This window comes from Triticum urartu, chromosome 6 (assembly GCF_003073215.2).
Source record: "Triticum urartu cultivar G1812 chromosome 6, Tu2.1, whole genome shotgun sequence".
In the NCBI taxonomy this organism is placed as follows: domain Eukaryota; kingdom Viridiplantae; phylum Streptophyta; class Magnoliopsida; order Poales; family Poaceae; genus Triticum; species Triticum urartu.
The window spans coordinates 371259349-371280700 of NC_053027.1; the positions used below are offsets into that span (position 1 = coordinate 371259349).

General features: G+C 41.7%; 1 long non-coding RNA gene across 2 annotated transcripts; it reads right to left on the reverse strand.

Moving 5' to 3' along the window:
* Window positions 1–15146: 15146 nt before the first annotated feature.
* Window positions 15147–20075, reverse strand: LOC125513545. 2 transcript variants are annotated; one of them, XR_007286001.1, is made up of 5 exons: window positions 19066–20075; window positions 18763–18936; window positions 17277–18682; window positions 16860–16919; window positions 15147–16355 (listed from the first exon to the last, which is right to left on the reverse strand). It is a non-coding gene; the product is annotated as an uncharacterized LOC125513545 (long non-coding RNA). The 2 variants fall into 2 exon arrangements; XR_007286000.1 differs by lacking the exon at window positions 19066–20075 and having other exon boundaries at window positions 18763–19059.
* Between the last annotated feature and the right edge of the window lie 1277 nt (window positions 20076–21352).

Genomic DNA, 21352 nt, shown 5'->3' on the forward strand with positions numbered 1-21352 from the left:
AGCGTGTCGGCCAGCGTTTGCAGGCGGGTGAAGTACTCCATGACGGAGAGATGCTCCTGACGAAGGGAATGGAACTCCTCAAGGGCGATGAGGCCGCGCTGGGTGCGGTTGTCCAGAAAAAGGCTGCAGATGGCTGTCTAGAGAGTGTACGCAGAGGGTTGGTCCTGCGGAACCATACCTTGAAGCTCCGCGGAGATCATGGTGTACAGCCAATGCACGATGCACCAATCGACCTGGGTCCAGGCGACATTGTGACGACGGCTTTTGGCGATGACTGTGCCGTCGATGTGATCGGAGATGCCGTACGACATGAAGAGAGAATAGAAGAAGGAGCACCAGAGTTTGAAGTTTGGAGGATTGAAGTGGAGGGTGACGGGGATCTGGCCATGGATGTAGAGGGTGAGAATTGTGGAGAGGGTAACAGAGAGAAGGCTGGGTGGTGTGACGAACGGATTGGTGTCCGAGGCGCCGGAGGTCAGATCAGAGAAGTCCATGGGAGGGAGGCAAAAGCGAGATGTTGGATCGGGGATGAACTAGGTATCTGATACCATGTAGTGGGACAGGCAGAGGCTGGAGTAATTCACACTTGTATTCATTCACAGAGATTACATTATATACCAGTACAGGAGCACAACGTGCGAGGCCTAACAAACTAACCGAAGTCCCTACTAGCTAGCTGCATGCGATCAGGATGGAGAGAGTGGCGCAGGCAGTTACAGGAGGGACGTGGTCACGTCGGTGCTGCATGTGTGGATGCATGATTCCAACAGTCTCCGGCGATGAGCTGCCGGTGGTGGCGCGGGGTGGTTGAGGAGGCCGACATTGGGGAAGAGCTCGGAGGTCCTTCATGGCATCGGGATCGAGGCGTGGGCGCAGAAGCTCATGTGTGTGCCCGTGCACGAGCGCGAGGCTCTCTCCTTGGGTGGTTGCGGGCGTGGAGGCAAGGAAGCACGACCGCGGATGGAGTCTGCATGGGCGCCGGTCGGAGCTGACTGCGTGCGCTCGAGCGCGAGGACAAGCCCCTGGCATGAGGAGGAGGCGGGGGTTGCTACACTGGTTGGTGGATCGAGGCGAGAGAGGTGGTTGGTCCGATGGGGATAACAAGGAAGGAGGCTAGTCGGGTGGCTCGATCGAGTGGACCGGGAAGATCCCGAGGAACAAGGAAGAGTGGGTGGCGGCGGGGGGGAGGATTTGATGGATAGATGGGACAGGGCTAGGGTTAGACTATATATATAGGTAGGGATTAGGGTAGGGCTATATCTTTCCTACGATTATAATCGGATGGCCGAGAAAAATAAAGGCTAGAGGGTCCAAATAAATAATCGCAGATGATTTAGGGATGATCCGAAACCAACGGTGACGACTGCCCGGGTCGGGTCCGGGACATTTTTCGGACGCGCATGCGAGGAGAGCTGCAGGCTGACGAGAGTGGTTAGGTTGGGTCTAGCGGTAGGTAGTGGACTGTGTAGACAGTTAGGGAGGAAAGAGAGGGAAAGCCCGACAGCAGTTTTCGGAGACCGAAAACGTCCGACGATAGACCGGCTATACTGCCGCTATAGTTATTCGTTGGGGCATCAAACGAACTCCGAATGCGATGAAACTTGGCAGGCGGCCTACCTACAACATAACAACACCTGTAGGATCTAGAAGTAGATGTGTCTAGAGGGGGGTGATTAGACACATAATGCTCAAGTTGCAATTTTTAAGCTTTTTCGGTTTAAGTGGAGTTTAGGCACAATTTCAACACACTCAATACATATCAAGCAAGCATGCAAAGAGTATATGAGCAGCGGAATGTAAAGCATGCAACTTGCAAGAATGTAAAGGGAAGGGTTTGGAGAGATCAAACACAATTGGAGACACGGATGTTTTTCCCGTGGTTCGGATAGGTGGTGCTATCCTACATCCACGTTGATGGAGACTTCAACCCACGAAGGGTAACGGTTGCGCGAGTCCACACAGGGCTCCACCCAAGGGTAACGGTTGCGCGAGTCCACACAGGGCTCCACCCACGAAGGGTCCACGAAGAAGCAACCACCCACAAAGGGTCCACGAAGAAGCAACCTTGTCTATCCCACCATGGCCACCGTCCACACAGGACTTGCCTCACTAGCGGTAGATCTTCACGAAGTAGGCGATCTCCTTGCCCTTACAAACTCCTTGGTTCAACTCCACAATCTTGTCGGAGGCTCCCAAGTGACACCTAGCCAATCTAGGAGACACCACTCTCCAAGAAGTAAGAAATGGTGTGTAGGTAATGAACTCCTTGCTCTTGTGCTTCAAATGATAGTCTCCCCAACACTCAACTCTCTCTCATAGGATTTGGATTTGGTGGAAAGAAGATTTGAGTGGAAAGCAACTTGGGAAGGCTAGAGATCAAGATTCATATGGTAGGAATGGAATGCCTTGGTCTCAACACATGAGTAGGTGGTTCTCTCTCAGAACATGTGAGTTGGAATGGTGTATGTGTTCTGATGGCTCTCTCATCGAATGAGGAGGAGGTGGAGGGGTATATATAGCCTCCACACAAAATCCAACCGTTACACACAGTTTTCCAATCTCGGTGGGACCGAATCAATAAACTCGGTCGGACCGAAAATGTAAACCTAGTGACCGTTAGAGATTTCGGTGGGACCGACTGGATCAACTCGGCGGGACCGATGTGCTAGGGTTAGGGTAAATCCAAAACTCGGTTTGACCGATTACTCAAACTCGGTGGGACCGATTTGGGTAATAAGTGAAACTGAGATTTGATCAAGCAAACACGGTGGGACCGATTGCATATCTCGGTGGGACCGAGAATATTGCAATGGGTAACAGAGAGTTTGCAAGCCCATCTCGGTGAGACCGAGATCCCATCGGTGAGACCGAACTGATTAGGGTTTGGCAGTGGCTTATGACAAGTGAAACTCGGTGGCGCCGGATAGGAAGAATCTGTAGGACCGAGTTTGGCTTAGGGTTTAGGTCATATGTGGAAGTGGGAAAGTAGCTGAGGATTTTGGAGCATATCATTAAGCACATGAAGCAAGAGGCTCATTAAGCAACACCTCATCCCTCCTTGATAGTATTGGCTTTTCCTAAAGACTCAATGTGATCTTGGATCACTAAAATATAAAATGAAGAGTCTTGAGCTTGAAGCTTTAGCCAATCCTTTGTCCTTAGCATCTTGAAGGAGTTCCCACAACCTTTAGTCCATGCCACTCCATTGTTGAACTTATCTGAAACATGCTAGATTGGAATGTTAGTCCAACAAGAGATATGTTGTCATCAATTATCAAAACCACCTAGGGAGCACTTGTGCTTTCAATCTCCCCCTTTTTGGTAATTGATGGCAACATACATCAAAGCTTTAGATAAAGATATAAAGAACAGCAAGTAAAGCTTTGGAAGAACATGTAACAAGCATAGACTCCCCCTACATGTATGCACTCATGTAAATATGAAATATAGAGACATATGAGAGAGCATAACCATGACAGAGTAGGCAATGTGTTACATGCATCTTGTCCATATGCATCAGAGCAAAGGATTATCAAGGAGAATACCTTCATGCTCATGAGTCCTTCTTGCAAACAGTATGTACATAAGCAAGAACTCCTCATACTCATGATTTTGATGCATATACTTACCTTGTGGTCTTGAGTTGGCTTAGGATGGAATGAACCTGCACAAACAAGGTTAGATAACACAGGTGCATCCACTAGCCAGAGTAAACAAAAGAAACCACAAGAATACCAAGACTGGGATGACATGTAGAGAGTGAGTACAAGGTACCACATTGAATTCAACATGTCCCCAAGAATAAAGATATGCAATGAATTTGACTGATTTCTTTCCCTTAGGTGTCTTGCTCCCCCTGAATCGTACATGGGATATTGGGAGAAGATAGGAAACAGAAAATCAGAGCTGAAAGATATGAATAGAACTTAATTCAAATGAGTTCATATGAACATGTCTTTCCCCCAAAAAGACGTGCGGCATCTCTCCTCTTGAACATCAAGCATCTGGGATCCTTGAGTATTCTCTCCCCCTTGGAGATTTCTTTCTCCCCCTTAATATATGGGATCCTTGAGTATTCTCTCCCCCTGATGATAAGCTTTGATGTGATCTCTCTCTCCCCCTTTGACATCAATTTCCAAGAAGGTTTTTCCTGGAATCCGTCGAATAGGTTTGGTCCTTGAGATTCAGCATAAAGCAGTGAATAAAACTGTGATGCTTGTAGAGGACAAGATTCATTGAGTGGAGCTGGATGAGAGGAAATATAGAGTATGTGGCAAGCTGTTTTTCCTGTTGCGAAATCGGTGGCACCAAGTGGCATGTTTCGGTAGTACCGAAGGGATTCGGTTGGACCAAAAATGGCAATTCGGTGAAACCGAGTTCATCACAGAGAAAAACACTTGTCACCTCAGCTCACTAGTCAAGTAAGATCTCACAAAGATTTGCAATGAATTAGCTGAAAGATTTGCAAGGAATTTGATGCAGAACAAAAACCAAAAAGAAAAGAGTGAAAGTTTCTAGATGAAGTTTTTTTTTGTTTGAAAAAGAAGGAAACAAATATGCAAGGGACAAATGCAATAACTCAGAAAAGAGCACAGGAGAACTTCATCTAGAATTGGGCGGTGTCATAGTCACCTATGTTAGAGTATATTGACTTAGGAGTCAAGTGAGGACACTTGATCATAGGTCATACTCATTGTTTAAGCTCAAAATGGGGTTACCATTTTTCATTTAAGCATCTTGATGTATTCACATCTTGTTGAGTTGCTTTGACTCATGTCTTGGAGTAAAGCTTCTCTAAGATGGAATAACATACCTTGGGTGGCGGTGTGGTTCTTGCTCATGTAGTTGAACTTGTGTAGGTGCTCAAGGTTGATGTAGTTCATCAAGAGTTGGGAGCACCACTTGGAGTTTGAGTTCATCTACCTACATGGGTTAGTTCTTGCAAGGAAGAGCACTTGTGTATCCAAAAATGACAATCATGAAGCTTAACATAGAATTTGTCAAAGGATATGTTTGAGTGGTTTTGTGCTTCCCTGTCTTCAACCACTATTGTGTAGACTCTTGGTGATGTAGAGATTGCTCAAGATATGAGTGAGTCGCAATCTCATGGAATTAGATTCAACCAAGCACCTACATGGGTTAGACAACATGCAAGGTGCAAATATATCCAAGACATAAGATAGTTATCATAAGAGATATATCATGGATTAGTCATAAGCTCATGTCTTGCATGTATCCAATGGAGTTTCTACTCCAAGTTCGAAGCATCAATGATGTTCAATTCTCCTCTCAACCTGCAAAACACTTTCTCATCAAGTGGTTTAGTAAATATATCCGCTAATTGCTTGTCGGTGCGAACATGCTTAAGATTGATGTCACCCTTAGCAATATGATCTCGAATGAAATGATGATGAACTTCAATATGCTTAGTTCGAGAATGTTGTACAGGATTATGACCAATTTTGATAGCACTTTCATTGTCACAAAGCAGTGGAACATGTTTCACATAAATCCCATAATCTTTAAGAGTTTGGGTCATCCAAAGTAATTGAGCGCAACATGAACCAGCGGCAATGTATTCCGCTTCGGCGGTGGATAAGGATACCGAGTTTTGTTTCTTGGAAGACCAAGACACAAGAGATCTGCCAAGAAATTGACAAGTACCCGAAGTGGACTTTCTATCAACCTTGTCTCCAGCATAATCCGAGTCGGAATAGCCAACAAGATCAAAAGAAGACCTCTTAGGATACCAAATGCCAAAATTTGGTGTATGGATTAAATATCTCACTATCCTTTTCACAGCCTTAAGATGACAATCTTTAGGAGCAGCTTGATATCGTGCACACATGCACACACTTAGCATAATATCGGGACGTGAAGCACATAGGTATAACAATGAACCAATCATAGAGCGATAAACCTTTTGATCAACGGGTTCACCATCTTTGGTCAAATCATTATGTCCACTAGTAGGCCTGGGTGTAGACATACCTTTGCATTCTTGCATATTGAACTTCTTGAATAAGTCCTTGGTGTACTTTGTTTGAGAGACAAATGTACCTTCCTTAGTTTGCTTGATTTGCAACCCGAGAAAGAATTTGAGTTCACTCATCATAGACATCTCAAACTTCTCTAACATTAGCTTTCCAAACTTTTCACTAAAGAGAGGGTTAGTTGAACCAAATATGATATCATCAACATAAATTTGGCATACAAATAGTTCTCCATTAACCCTTTTAGTAAAAAGAGTAGAATCAATTTTACCAATTTCAAAACCACTTGTAGTAAGGAACTTGGTCAAGCATTTATACCATGCTCTAGGAGCTTGTTTAAGACCATAAAGAGCTTTGTGGAGTTTGTAAACATGATTTGGTTTCTTAGGATTGACAAAGCCGGGAGGTTGTTTGACATAAACTTCCTCCTCTATTTCACCATTTAGAAAAGCACTTTTAATGTCCATTTGGTACAAGGTGATATTATGGTGATTAGCATAGGCAAGCAAGATGCGAATGGACTCAAGTCTAGCAACGGGAGCATACGTCTCACCATAGTCCATACCTTCGACTTGTGTGTACCCTTGGGCGACGAGACGTGCTTTGTTGCGAACCACTTGTCCATCTTCATCTTGCTTGTTGCGAAACACCCATTTGGTACCAATGATGTTGTGGTTGTTGTCGGGCTTCTCAACCATTGTCCAAACTTGGTTTCTCTCAAAATTATGTAGCTCTTCATGCATAGTGTTTATCCAATCTGGATCTTCCAATGCTTCTTCAACCTTCATAGGTTCAATGCTAGAGATGAATGAATAGTTTTCACAAAAGTTAGCTAAACGAGTTTTTGAGCGAGTGATTCTCCCGGTTTGTATATCATTGAGGATTTGCTCGACGGGATGATCTTTGGCAATTCTTGCTCGAACTCGAGAGAGCTTTTTCTTGGATCTTTGTTGAACATCTTCTTCATCTTGTTCTTCTTCTTGGCCTTCTTCATTGTTGACGTCGTCGTTCTCTTGTCGTGGTGGAGAAGGAGGTTGTTGATGTTCACCTTGACGTACTTCCTCGTTTTCTTCATCTTGGTGTGTCCCACTTGTGGATGCTTCCGTGTCGATTCTTGGTTCACCTTGTCGTGAAGTAGAAGCTTCCACTTGGACGGATGAAGTACTCTCCTTCACCTCCGTTGGACGAATTTTGCCGATGGACAAGTCTTGAATTGCTTCTGAAGAGTCTTTGTCTCCTACATCAATTGGCAATTGCTCTACTTGCGAGCCATTAGATTCATCAAACTTCACATCTACCGTCTCTTCAACCTTTCGGGTGAAATTGTTGTAGACACGGTAAGTGTGAGAGTTTGAGCCATAACCAAGTAGAAAACCTTCATGAGTTTTAGGAGCAAACTTTGAACAACGATGCTTATCAAGAATGTAGCACTTTGAGCTGAATACTCTACAATATCCAACTTGGGGTTTGTTACCGGTGAGAAGCTCGTATGCCATCTTGCCGAGTAGCTTGTGAAGATATAAGCGATTTGTTGCGTGACAAGCTGTCTCAACCGCTTCTGCCCAAAAGTGCTTTGGCGTCTTGTATTCATCAAGCATCGTTCTTGCCATTTCGATGAGCGTCCGGTTCTTCCTCTCAACAACTCCATTTTGTTGAGGTGTGTACGTAGCCGAGAACTCGTGTGAAATCCCTTCTTCGTCAAGAAAGGCGTCCACATTTGCGTTCTTGAACTCCGTTCCGTTGTCACTCCGAACCTTCTTGATCTTCACATCAAACTGATTTTGGGCCTTCCTAGCGAAGTTTCTGAAGATCTTCTGGACCTGCGACTTGTCATTAAGAAAGAACACCCACGTAAATCTTGAAAAATCATCAACTATAACTAGACCAAAAGAATTTCCACCGAGACTCTTGTAGGCGTTGGGACCAAAAAGATGTTTACCTGCTTGACAAGCACTGCAAAGTCTATCCTTATCAAATATGACATCATTAACTCCAAGGATATGATTTCCTTTAATAAGCTTGTCAAGGTTTCTCATGCCAACGTGACCTAGTCGTCTATGCCACAACCAACCTTTTGAGGATTTAGCAACAAAGCAAGTTTTAGGTTGTGCCTTTTTAGAGAAATCGACAATGTAAAGATCACCTCTACGCATACCCGTAAAGACCATTTTATGATTGTCTCGACGAAATACTTGGCAATCTACCTCAGTAAATAGGACATTCAAACCGAAATCAGCAAGTCTAGATACTGAAAGTAAGTTGTAGCCAAGAGATTCAACGAGCATGACATTTTGAATGGAACTATCATGTGAGATGGCCACCTTACCAAGGCCAACCACTTTACCCTTTGAATTATCACCAAAGGTGACATATTTTCGAGGGTCGTTGTTTTCAGCAAGCTCACGAAACATCTCTTCATCTCCGGTCATATGATCAGTACATCCACTATCAAGAACCCATTCCTTTCCTCCTGATTCATATCCCCGAAGATTTGCCATAAGACCAAAATGTCTCATTGCATCATCAAGATTGAAGTCACTATCATCATCATCATAATATTCATGTTCATCATGATCTTGTGACTCATCATTTCCTAGAGAGGGTAATTCATTAGATAAATGATCAAAGTGGTTACTTTTATGAATTCTTATAGCTTTGAATATGATATCATTAATGATTCCAACATCTCCTTTAGCATGCTTAAGATTGGCAAGTTCAAAAAGACATTTACCAAAACTGGGATCACTAGAGTTCATCTTACTCAAGGCAATAGACTTATGGAGAATTTCATCCAAAGTTTTCAAGGAATGATTGGGAAATCGTTCCTCAAGAAATTTCCATATAGTATAGGCACAATTTTGAGTAGGCAAGCTAGCAATCAAATTTTTGGGCAATCCTCTAATGATGAGCTCAATAGTTCTAAGATTGCGAATCATGTCAATATCTTCATCTAGGGTAGGATGCAAGGGATCAATATGGGGTGCACAAGGGCTAGCAATATACTTGCTCAAATGATATTGATTGAAGATTACAAGCATCTCATTTTTCCACTCATGAAAATACTCTCCCTCAAGAATAGGCACTCTATGTCTAAGACTCCCTAATGTAGACACATCCATCTTCCTCCAATGGTGATTAAACCAAGGCAATGGAGACCAAAGCTCTAATACCACTTGTAGGATCTAGAAGTAGATGTGTCTAGAGGGGGGTGATTAGACACATAATGCTCAAGTTGCAATTTTTAAGCTTTTTTGGTTTAAGTGGAGTTTAGGCACAATTTCAACACACTCAATACATATCAAGCAAGCATGCAAAGAGTATATGAGCAGCGGAATGTAAAGCATGCAACTTGCAAGAATGTAAAGGGAAGGGTTTGGAGAGATCAAACGCAATTGGAGACACGGATGTTTTTCCCGTGGTTCGGATAGGTGGTGCTATCCTACATCCACGTTGATGGAGACTTCAACCCACGAAGGGTAACGGTTGCGCGAGTCCACACAGGGCTCCACCCAAGGGTAACGGTTGCGCGAGTCCACACAGGGCTCCACCCACGAAGGGTCCACGAAGAAGCAACCACCCACAAAGGGTCCACGAAGAAGCAACCTTGTCTATCCCACCATGGCCACCGTCCACACAGGACTTGCCTCACTAGCGGTAGATCTTCACGAAGTAGGCGATCTCCTTGCCCTTACAAACTCCTTGGTTCAACTCCACAATCTTGTCGGAGGCTCCCAAGTGACACCTAGCCAATCTAGGAGACACCACTCTCCAAGAAGTAAGAAATGGTGTGTAGGTAATGAACTCCTTGCTCTTGTGCTTCAAATGATAGTCTCCCCAACACTCAACTCTCTGTCATAGGATTTGGATTTGGTGGAAAGAAGATTTGAGTGGAAAGCAACTTGGGAAGGCTAGAGATCAAGATTCATATGGTAGGAATGGAATGCCTTGGTCTCAACACATGAGTAGGTGGTTCTCTCTCAGAACATGTGAGTTGGAATGGTGTATGTGTTCTGATGGCTCTCTCATCGAATGAGGAGGAGGTGGAGGGGTATATATAGCCTCCACACAAAATCCAACCGTTACACACAGTTTTCCAATCTCGGTGGGACCGAATCAATAAACTCGGTCGGACCGAAAATGTAAACCTAGTGACCGTTAGAAATTTTGGTGGGACCGACTGGATCAACTCGGTGGGACCGATGTGCTAGGGTTAGGGTAAATCCAAAACTCGGTTTAACCGATTACTCAAACTCGGTGGGACCGATTTGGGTAATAAGTGAAACTGAGATTTGATCAAGCAAACTCGGTGGGACCGATTGCATATCTCGGTGGGACCGAGAATATTGCAATGGGTAACAGAGAGTTTGCAAGCCCATCTCGGTGAGACCGAGATCCCATCGGTGAGACCGAACTGATTAGGGTTTGGCAGTGGCTTATGACAAGTGAAACTCGGTGGCGCCGGATAGGAAGAATCTGTAGGACCGAGTTTGGCTTAGGGTTTAGGTCATATGTGGAAGTGGGAAAGTAGCTGAGGATTGTGGAGCATATCATTAAGCACATGAAGCAAGAGGCTCATTAAGCAACACCTCATCCCTTCTTGATAGTATTGGCTTTTCCTAAAGACTCAATGTGATCTTGGATCACTAAAATATAAAATGAAGAGTCTTGAGCTTGAAGCTTTAGCCAATCCTTTGTCCTTAGCATCTTGAAGGAGTTCCCACAACCTTTAGTCCATGCCACTCCATTGTTGAACTTATCTGAAACATGCTAGATCGGAATGTTAGTCCAACAAGAGATATGTTGTCATCAATTATCAAAACCACCTAGGGAGCACTTGTGCTTTCAACACCGATGCCAACTTTCAACCCATTCCGAGAACATTTTCCAGCCACTTATAAAATACTATTTCGGACATGCCACGGGCGAGTGCAAGTGTGTCTGGGCTCAGAACGGACAATGGAAGGAACTGGGAGACCCGGACTAATGCAAGTTTCAAAAACATGATGATGCAATGCACATGATGACATGATGAAATGCAACAAGCAAGCAAAAGACATGGCAACGATAGCGAATAACTGGAAGACACCTGGCACATCGGTCTCGGGGCGTCACAATCTAAGTGGGTGTTCTTAAGTAATATGATTAATTGAACTTAAATTTATCATGAACTTAGTCCTGATAATATTTGCATATCTATGTTGTAGATCAATTGCTCGTGTATAGCTTCCCCATTTTATTTATGATATGTTCCTAGAGAAAACTAAGTTGAAAGTTGATAGTAGAAATGATGGGGACTAGATCCGTGATCTGAGGATTATCCACATTGCTGCGCAGAAGAATTATGTCCTTGATGCACCGCTAGGTGGCGAACCTTTTTGCAGGAGCAGATGAAGATGTTATGAATGTTTGACAAGCTCGGTATGATGACTACTTGATAGTTTAGTGCGCCATACTTTACGGCTTAGAACCGGGACTTCAAAAATGTTTTGAATGCCACGGAGCATATGAGATGTTCCAAGAGCTGAAATTGGTATTTCAGACTCACGCCCGTGTTAAGAGGTATGAGACCTCTGACAAGTACTTTGCCTATAAGATGGAGGAGAATAGCTCAGCTAGTGAGCATGTGCTCGGAATGTTTGAGTACTACAATCACTTGAATCAAGTGGGATTTAATCTTCCAGATAATATAGTGGTTGGCAGAGTTCTCTAGTCACTATCACCAAGTTACTAGAACTTCGTGATGAACTATAATATGCAAGGGATAACGGAAACAATTCCCAAGCTCTTCGCGATGCTGAAAATTGGCGAAGGTAGAAATCAAGAAAAAGTATCAAGTGTTGATGGTTGACAAGACCACTAGTTTCAAGTAAAAGGGGAAGGGAAAGAAAGGGAACTTCAAGAAGAATGGCAAGCAAGTTGCCACTCATGTGAAGAAGCCCAAAGCTAGACCTAAGCCTGAAACTGAGTGCTTCTACTGCAAAGGGAATGGTCACTGGAAGCGGAACTACCCCAAATACTTGGCGGATAAGAAGGATGGCAAAGTGAACAAAAGTGTATTTGATATACATGTTATTGATGTGTACTTTACTAGTGTTCATAGTAACCCCAGGGTATTTGATACCGGTTCATTTGCTAATATTAGTAACTCAAACTAGGAGTTGCAAAATGAACAGAGACTAGTTAAGGGCAAGGTGACGATGTGTGTTGGAAATGATTCCAAGGTTGATAAGATCACCATCGCACACTCCTTTTACCTTTGGGATTAGTGTTGAACCTAAAATAAATGTTATTTGGTGTTTGCGTTGAGCATGAGCATGATTGGATCATGTTTATTGCAATACAGTTATTCATTTAAGTCAAAGAATAATTGTTGTTCTGTTTACATGAATAAAACCTTCTATGGTCATACACTTAATATAAATGGTTTATTGAATCTCGATCTTAGTGATACACATATTCATGATATTGATGCCAAAAGATGCAAAGTTGATAATGATAGTGCAACATAATTGTGGCACTGCCGTTTAGGTCATATTGGTGTAAAGCGCATGAAGAAACTTCATGCTGATGGACTTTTGGAATCAGTTGATTATGAATCACTTGATGCTTGCGAACCATGCCTCATGGGCAAGATGACTAAGACTCCATTCTCCAGAACAATGGAGTGAGCCACTGACTTACTGGAAATAACTAGTAGAGTGCCCGTGCGTTGCCACGGGCTCTTGAAATAGTTTGTAAGACTTGCATGTTAAATTTCACATGTACAAACAATATAACAGAAACACAATTATTGAATAATTGAAGTCCATTTTTTGCAATGTAAATTGATAACAAAAAGAAAGATTAACGACATGTCCATGTAACAAATTGAGCGATGTTCCAACTAAACATCTATTATAAAATTATAAATACCTAGATGATGCGCTTAAGAAATTCTTTCACAATATCAGGAAAGTTGCCTTTAGCTTTATTTCCACAATGTTTTAGCAAGTAGTATAATAAAAACCGCTTCCTTAACTCATACCCATCTTGGCATAGACAGTGAGTCTAAAATTTCAAGCCTTGCAATATCATTGTCCTTGTTGATTTAAATTAGGCACTATAAATCTTCTAAAAAAATAGGCACTATAAATCTACAAAAAAAACCCACCCTAAACTCTGTACTTAATCTGAATTAATAGTTGCTTAGTTATTCTTATAATCTTGCTTGTACAATTATGATAGTTACGATAATCACCTAGGAGTTTTAATTTTTGAAAGGAAAAAACAACAACAATCATTAGTCCCTTAAGAAATCACGACATGATTCTGAATCTGACCAGCTACAAGATATATCCTTCCTAATATTCAGATCTAGTGGGAAAAACTACTACCCAACAATATACATATAATATAATCGACAATGTTTTCTGCATTTGCTAAAAAGTCATGGGAACAGAAAATGACTTGGGGCTTCAAGATCCAATATTATATACACAGGCTCGATGCGACAAAGCTGGCGAAGAACATCGAGATGGTTCCAACGTAGGATTTGTCTCGATTTAAGGACTTTCACATGCCCAAATCACCCCCCGTCTTTGTCAGCCACACCTAATAGAAGCAACATAAATGGTTATGCTGTTTTTGAGAACCTTCGCTTGAACAATCACGGGAGAATGTAGCACCTGGCAACAACGTAACTGCACGAGAGCTTACTACTGCCCCCACACACAAATTGCAAATCACGGCAATCAAAATGGGAGACTTAAAGTGCAGACGTAATATTTTGTACCTTTGAGAATCTCTCTGGTAACAAAGGTAAAAAGATGGAGATGTAGTCAGTTCATTGTTAGACTCATTAACAATAATAGTGATGGGTAAAAAGAGAGGCCACCTATAGTCCCCATCTCTGTCTGATTTACCTGAACAAAGGCTACATAAGGAAATATACCAACCCAGAACCAATGTGCACCACCTTCGTTCAGAGTTTTTGAAAATGTAGAGCAAAAAGAAAAGCATATTGTCATATACCGATCAACGTTTCATTCTTAATTTGCATCGGATCTCCATTGCCTATGCTGCCTGTCTTCACTCCGAACGGCCTCGCTCCGCCTAGACCAAATGTTGGGAACTGAAGAACAAGTCAACTTAGTGTCTTAGTCGTACGTGTTTATTTCATATCTTGTAATGGTTTAGCCATGGTTGCTTCTGTTCTGTACTGCTAGTAATAACTAATAGAATGCCCGTGCGTTGCTACGGGCTACTTTGATGACTTATTTTTTACCGTTAAAATGTTCTCTTATTCTACATTTCTTACTTCTCACAACTAAAAATGTTCCTTTGAATGACATGTAGAAGGATAAATTTACAACCATAATAAAATATCAAGAGTTAAAACCATATTTATCAAAGAACATTTCTACAACACATCTGATAGATTGACTACAAACACATAGGTGAGTTACCACCAAATCCAATTTATATTTAATAACATGGTTGTCCTACCAATGTATACCTGCAAGATCTGTCTCTCCTTCCTCCCTCCCTATCCCTCCATCACTCCCTCGATCTCTCCCCCCTCTCCCTCCCTCACTCTCTCTCGATCTCGAGTGTGTTGCCTTCTCAAGAAGGCTTCAACGCTCTAGTATCTTTCTCATGAGCATTGATTGCATATACATATACCAATATTTGTTGTATCAAAGTCGGTGAATTTTTGGCCCCTTCCAACGACATTGCCCCAAGAGCCTTGTCGATGTGCAACATATATACAAAAAAAAATATTTGTATGCATCTCTTCTGATTGCGTAAAACTTGATGGGTTTTTAGTCTAGTCCATCATAGTTACATCAATGACTTTGTCAATCGGCATTTCCAAAGAATTATCGAGCCATGAGTTCTGATATCTAATATGCAAAACTAAACATATAAACACATAGTTAAGTGCCAATACGTTGCAATGGGGGAAACTGCTCTACTGGTATAACTTCAATTGCGCCTAACATATTCTTATAGGGCACATCAGGCGACATTGTTTAACAAGTTGCTCATATGGACGAATTTAAGAATTGTCCAAAATATATAGAATTTCTTGTTGCGAAAAATAAGGTGTTGCTCTTGCTTTATTAACTATTGTAGCCCTTTGAAACACAAGAAATGGACTATTAAAACACAATATTAGTAAAAAAGAGTAAATTATTGATTTCAAGCAATATAATGTATAACAAACATATAGCTTGCAAAAATGTCTTACATTATGGAATAGGGGAGTATTTTACTAATGCTGGGATGTTGAAAAAGTTCAGAAAAAAACTACAATTGCAATATTCAGCCTAATTGTATCCCTTACATACATGGCAATTGCGCTAAAGTAAAACCGAAAAGTGCATGCCACATGGTGAGGGAAGTCATCTTAAAGATATGGTGCACGCCATCTTCTCTTGTTCTGTAAAATTCTTTGGTGGCCTTCTAGTATAGTATCAATATACATGAGGGTTGCTTTGGTCTAGATCATTACATCTAATAGGAGAAGAGGAAAGTGTTAATAGACATGCTCAACAAAGTTTAGTTGCAGCAAATATTTCTCAGTATATTCTTGGGGGCAAAAACTTCTACAAATTTATTGCAAAACTGATTCATGATAGTACAATGCCCAAAATTTAAATGATTGAGACGCACAATAGATGTGGCTAACACAATGAAAACAACCAATATGTGTTATTCCCTTTCTAAAAAAATGCAGCTCCCTTGAGAGATAAAACTCTGAAGTATATGGAAAATGCATATGTATTCTAGCTGAATGTCCACTTAAGAATATATCCATGTTTGCCGATGAAAGCAATTGTTTTCTCTAGATGCACTATGTGCGCTACCAATGAAACATTATCTATCCTGCACATACGTCACAACTGCTAAAGCAACATGACATCAAACTGGTTAAGCCGTACTTGCAAGAGTATAACAGCAGATGGAGAAAGTACAGGAAAGAAGAACATGGAGACTTGGTAGAGAGGTCGTCAAACTGGAACCCAACTTTGACATGAGTGGCCATGCATAGCAAGATGTTGCCCGCGGTGCAATGTGTGCCTTGCAAGTAAGACGAGGACGCCTTGCCGAGGCAATGGAAACTTCAGCAGTGGCAGCAAAACCGAACCTAAGAGACGGCCGACAGGGGCTGCAGAAGCAGCACACACCAACAGCAAGCCGAGGCAACTTGGGAAGCGGAGGCGGCAATAATGACTTGCTAACCATGGGGCAGTCTGCCAAGCATAAACCCCATTCTTCTCATAAGCTATAGCCGTGACCGAAGACGACATCCCAACGTGCCCCTCCCTCCTATGCCTCAAATCGTGTACCAGCGAGAGACCGTACCGGTGTAGAGAAGCCCTTGCGAAAATATTATTTAGTTAGAAGGCTGATTGCTGATGAACATTGATTTTAGAACAATAAACATATATTCACATAATGTTACAGTTAATCCCAAAAATATAGTATTGAACTATCCAGAAAGTGATCTAAAATGATGAAAAGTTGAGAACATAAAGAAATCAACATCATCAAAATATTCTTCCAATTAAGACACTACTACAACAAGAGAATGGAACTTTTGGCATCAATGTTGATGTTCCTCCATCTGGCTCCATTCTCTTACTGTAAAAGAATGGAACAAATTCATTTATGACCAAGCAAAAATCTCTACCGCGCAAGAGCCTTGTGACAAAAAGATTGAGATGGTTACCTCACAGAATTCCTGCAATTAGATGCTCACTTCGGCAACAAATACTTGAAAGCGGATAATTAACTGAAAGGTGACCTATCTACACAATTGAGAGATTCTGTACGTAGTACTATGCTTATTCATATCAGAATATCACAAAGATGGATGTGTACCTCCCTGCTCCTAGACCATGAACTAAAGGGTTGTGATTTGCTTCTCTTCCTTCATTGGTCCTGCGTGGAACCAAACAGTACTCATACTCCTTTTTCATACAGCTAAAATGATGAATCAAAGAAAAGTCTGAACAACTTTGCACAAATAAAAGAGCATATCTAATTAAACACATCCAGTCAAAAAATTGTTCTCGCTGGAGAGCACATCAATATAAAATGAAAAGTATCGATCAACTTTTATATTACAGGTGATATTGGCACAATTTATCAGAAGAAAAAAATGTGCAAATTAGCAAACGCCTTCTGTCCATAGTAGCATCAAGAGGTGAAAAACAAGTGAAATGTAGCATCATGGAACCACTGAATCAACAAGGATAGTTAGAATGCAAACATATAGGAGATGAGAACTCAATTAACCTTTTATCTGGGACAAGCTTCGCATCAGATCAACTTCATGGAGAAAATTGTCAACTTCCATCTCCGCACGACAACTTCCATCGACGATAGTGCTGACTTGCTTGATTACTTGTCAAATTCTCCTTTTATAGTAGAGATAAGTAATGGTGTAGTAGCATGTATTAAATATAATGTTGAGGGGTTGAATACCAGATTAAATTCAATAATTCATATGATAGTAAAAAAATCATACTGATCTTTCACACTCAATATTTACTTGTCTTCTCCTTTATAACATATTGTATATCTACTTCCCACATTAATATGCTTGATACCCATATTTCTTTAATCGCCAATCCCAAGTCACTACAGGACCATCAGGTTATGTAGGTGCTAAACATTACAACTGATAAGCTTCTTGTAAGCAAAAATGTTTTAAAAGTCAACCTGCAGACACTTTATATTGGCTTAAATTTAAAAAAAGTTGTATTTTGATCCCAAAAATTTGAACATTGCAAATTTTAGGTGAACTCTGAAATGATAGTATCTACTGGAAGCAGTGAGAATGCATCGCACAATTACATATATCTATCATCTATAATTGTAATCTTCGTTTCTATTTAACAATGGAACTTTCAGTAGGGATGCATAATATAAACCCGGTACGATGCAGTAACTGATATTGATATGTTACTGGGTGATGGGAGTATGTAAGCTGCATCATATAAATCCAAAAGCAATTGGAATTCTACTATTAAGCAAACAAATCCCCATGAGAGAATGACTCACTCCTCCACAATTATGGTTGTTTTTATATTACAAACAACATAGCAGCAAGCCTGATAAGACTTTATTCGGTCCGAGCCCTATAAGAAAATGTAAACTTTCTTATCCTTTAAATTTGGATCAATTCTTGAACATATAGTTACTTAGAAAGAGCACCAACACCAAATAGGAGTGTTCGGATCAAGATGAAAGAAAATGCCTCTATTTATCATATGTTTATTAGGTACATAACGCTGAGCAATATATTCTCTAGGGATGCTGCCTGCGCAAAGTGTAGTATACACATGTTTTCGACCCACAAACACAGCTAAGGGATGCCAGTGAAATTCAGAAAAGTAGATGATATATGTTTGTAGGATAGATCTTCTACTGTATGCAAGGATTAAGTTAGATGGCCACATACCTTGCTCAAGTTGCATAATTGATTCTGGGATTCCATATATCTGAATTTGGTCAGTGGATATCATGTATATATTACGAACAGTGGGTGTTAAACGTTGACTGTAACGTCATACAAATGAGGGACTACAGTTACAATTGGATGTGTTGATGTCACAAACAATGTGATTTATGGTCTAGGTGGACCTTGTTGTCTATATCCCTTAGTACTACATTAGCTCGCTATAATCCAATCCAAAACCCTGCAAATATGAAGAGCATAAATAATTGCGCTAAAGCCGTTTGGTTGTCTGAACTCTGAAGTAGTGGAATTAGGACTCACTGAAATAGCAGCTTCAATAAAAGGAGGCAATATGACTTCCATCCTGGTTCCGCCAACTGCTGTTGCTAGTCCTAGCTCATGCACAAAAATCATCATCCTTGCCGAGCACAATAAAGCCTTTCCTCATTTCAAGAACCTTCTCTGGATATGTGATAAAATCCTGTTCTACAGCAGCTGCTACAAAACCAAAATTGCAGACTGCATCAAAACATCATCATTGTCAATTTATAAGATAATTCAAGGGCTAAATAGTTGTCCAAGTTTTGACATATAGATTAGTTATGAGTAATGAACCATACGAACCATGCATGTATCTTACAACAACTTATGAGGACTGCTCTGCAAAAGCTTGACTAATCTGCATATCAAACAGGTTCTAGATATGGTAGGATATCTTCACCCATAGACGTTGATATGTGTACAACCTTCTGCTGCCTTGGAAGCACACGATGCACAGCATCGGAACATCCACACTCTGAAACAAATCAGAGCATGCCACAGGATCCTCGGACAGGGTCAGACACAAATAATGTTGTAGGCACGGAATTTTCTCATCCATATCTACACAGAACGCAGCATGTGCACAAAACAACTCATAGTGCGATAAAAAATTTGGCTGCAAGTCTTCAGATAAAAGGCAAATGATGCACTACCTCAAACCACCCACTATTTTTAAAGCTTATAAAACATCTTCGAGGCATTCCTCCAACTTATCCTTAAATCGTTTCCACCATCGGAATTGAAAATAACCGCAGAAATATGACAGAATTTAGATTTCTTTTCTTACGGTTCGATCGATCGGCCTGCTCCTCCCCTACCTACTCCTCCTGGCCACGATCACCTTCCCGCAGCGCCCCGGGAAGCCCAACCCGTCTGCGCCCATCTTCCTCGGCCCCGAGCGCCTCCTCCTCGCCGCGCACATCGTGGGCGGGTTCCTCGTCGGCGCCGCGTTCCCGGCGCTCTACATCCTCGACGGCCTCCGGTCCGGGGACACCACGGGGATCGCCGCCATGGCCCCGCACACGTTCCTGCTCTCCGCGCAGGTCTTCACCGAGGGGCTCACTGCCGCGTTCCAATGGCGGTTCTCGCTCCCCATCAGGGCCGCCGTACCGGTCATGTACAACACGCGCAGGATGTTCGTTTAGGTGACTACATATGTGTACGTGTACGAGAAATCTATAAGTATACGTTAAACTCGATTAATGTCAAAAAACCAACTAATGTATGCCCCATTGCTTGTAAATATACAGAAATCTCAGTGCAAATTTACCTCTAAAAACATTCTCAATGCTAATTCTTGTATCAGGAAAGGTACTCACCTGAACGAACCTGACTAAGGAGCTTCAACTTTTACTGCCACTGACTTGTTCCTGTGAAACTGTTGGATGTACAAGATTTCATGAGAAAGACCCATAATATGCATAAGATATTTTTCTGATTGAATAATTAATACATAGCTTGCTTATGTAGGCTGTAGCTTCCGTATCTAAGAATATGGGAGAATATCGGGTGCTCCCACACACAAGGTGTTCATGCTCCCACCCTTCATAAAATATCCCCTACCATGTGTGTGGTTCCTGACATATGAGATGTGCTTTTTGCACTGGTTGTATTGTTGTAGCATACACATTAGGGCTGTTTTCCAACAGAGCACGTGAACTAACAAAGTTGATCCTAACTGAACAAAGGGCATTCATATAGTATATGCAAGCAGTAACTGAAACTATTCTAAATTATATGTAGGTCTAGTGGTCTACTCTTTCCATTGACTTGGAGAATTTTTTTTTGACGAAAGTACAATATGATGCCCATTAGTAAATCACTTCACCTGTATGCCCAGGGATGCTAGATCCTTGTGAATTTATTCCAATCCCACGAGTCCTGAAGTGTCAATGTTCACCATGTCTGCAGACCAGAATCATAACTGAATTGAAGATGCCTTTGGAATTTTTATACAAGTTTAGCAATTATCAAACTTCCCTGTAGGAGCTTACTTGACATGTCAAAGACAACTGATTGCACCCTTTCCCTGACCTTATCATTGGATGTATCCACTTCAGCCCTTACCCATTCCATGATCCTGAATTAACAACACCCATGTGAGGACTTACATCAAACTTTAGACAATGCGAGGTTTTCTTTCTTTGATCATGTTGGCACCTTTCTTTGATGAAAGTCGCATTGATGAAGCAGAGGAAGGACATATCGATGCGTGTGACTTGTATGGCCGGTGTTCGGCATCGAGCTCGTACCATCTAACCGTGGCGAAAGACTGTCCAACAGCAATGGCTTCCTGAAACAGGCAACATGCACAAACTTGTTTGGTCAGTTCAACCTGCATTTCGCCGTGAAAACAAACACGTGCTGAATTGTTTGTACGCTTCTTGGCATGAATCAAACGACATGCCTTCTACAGTCTTGGGATTCTCCATTGTCAGTCGTAAAAGAATAAAATCATGCACAATCCTGATATTTCATACTATTTAGTAGTACTATTTAGCATGGATACCCATATAATCAATGCATGGTAGTGCTAAAAGTTAACTGTGACCCTGAGTTCTAATCAAATGTGCAGGAAAGGATAGCATGT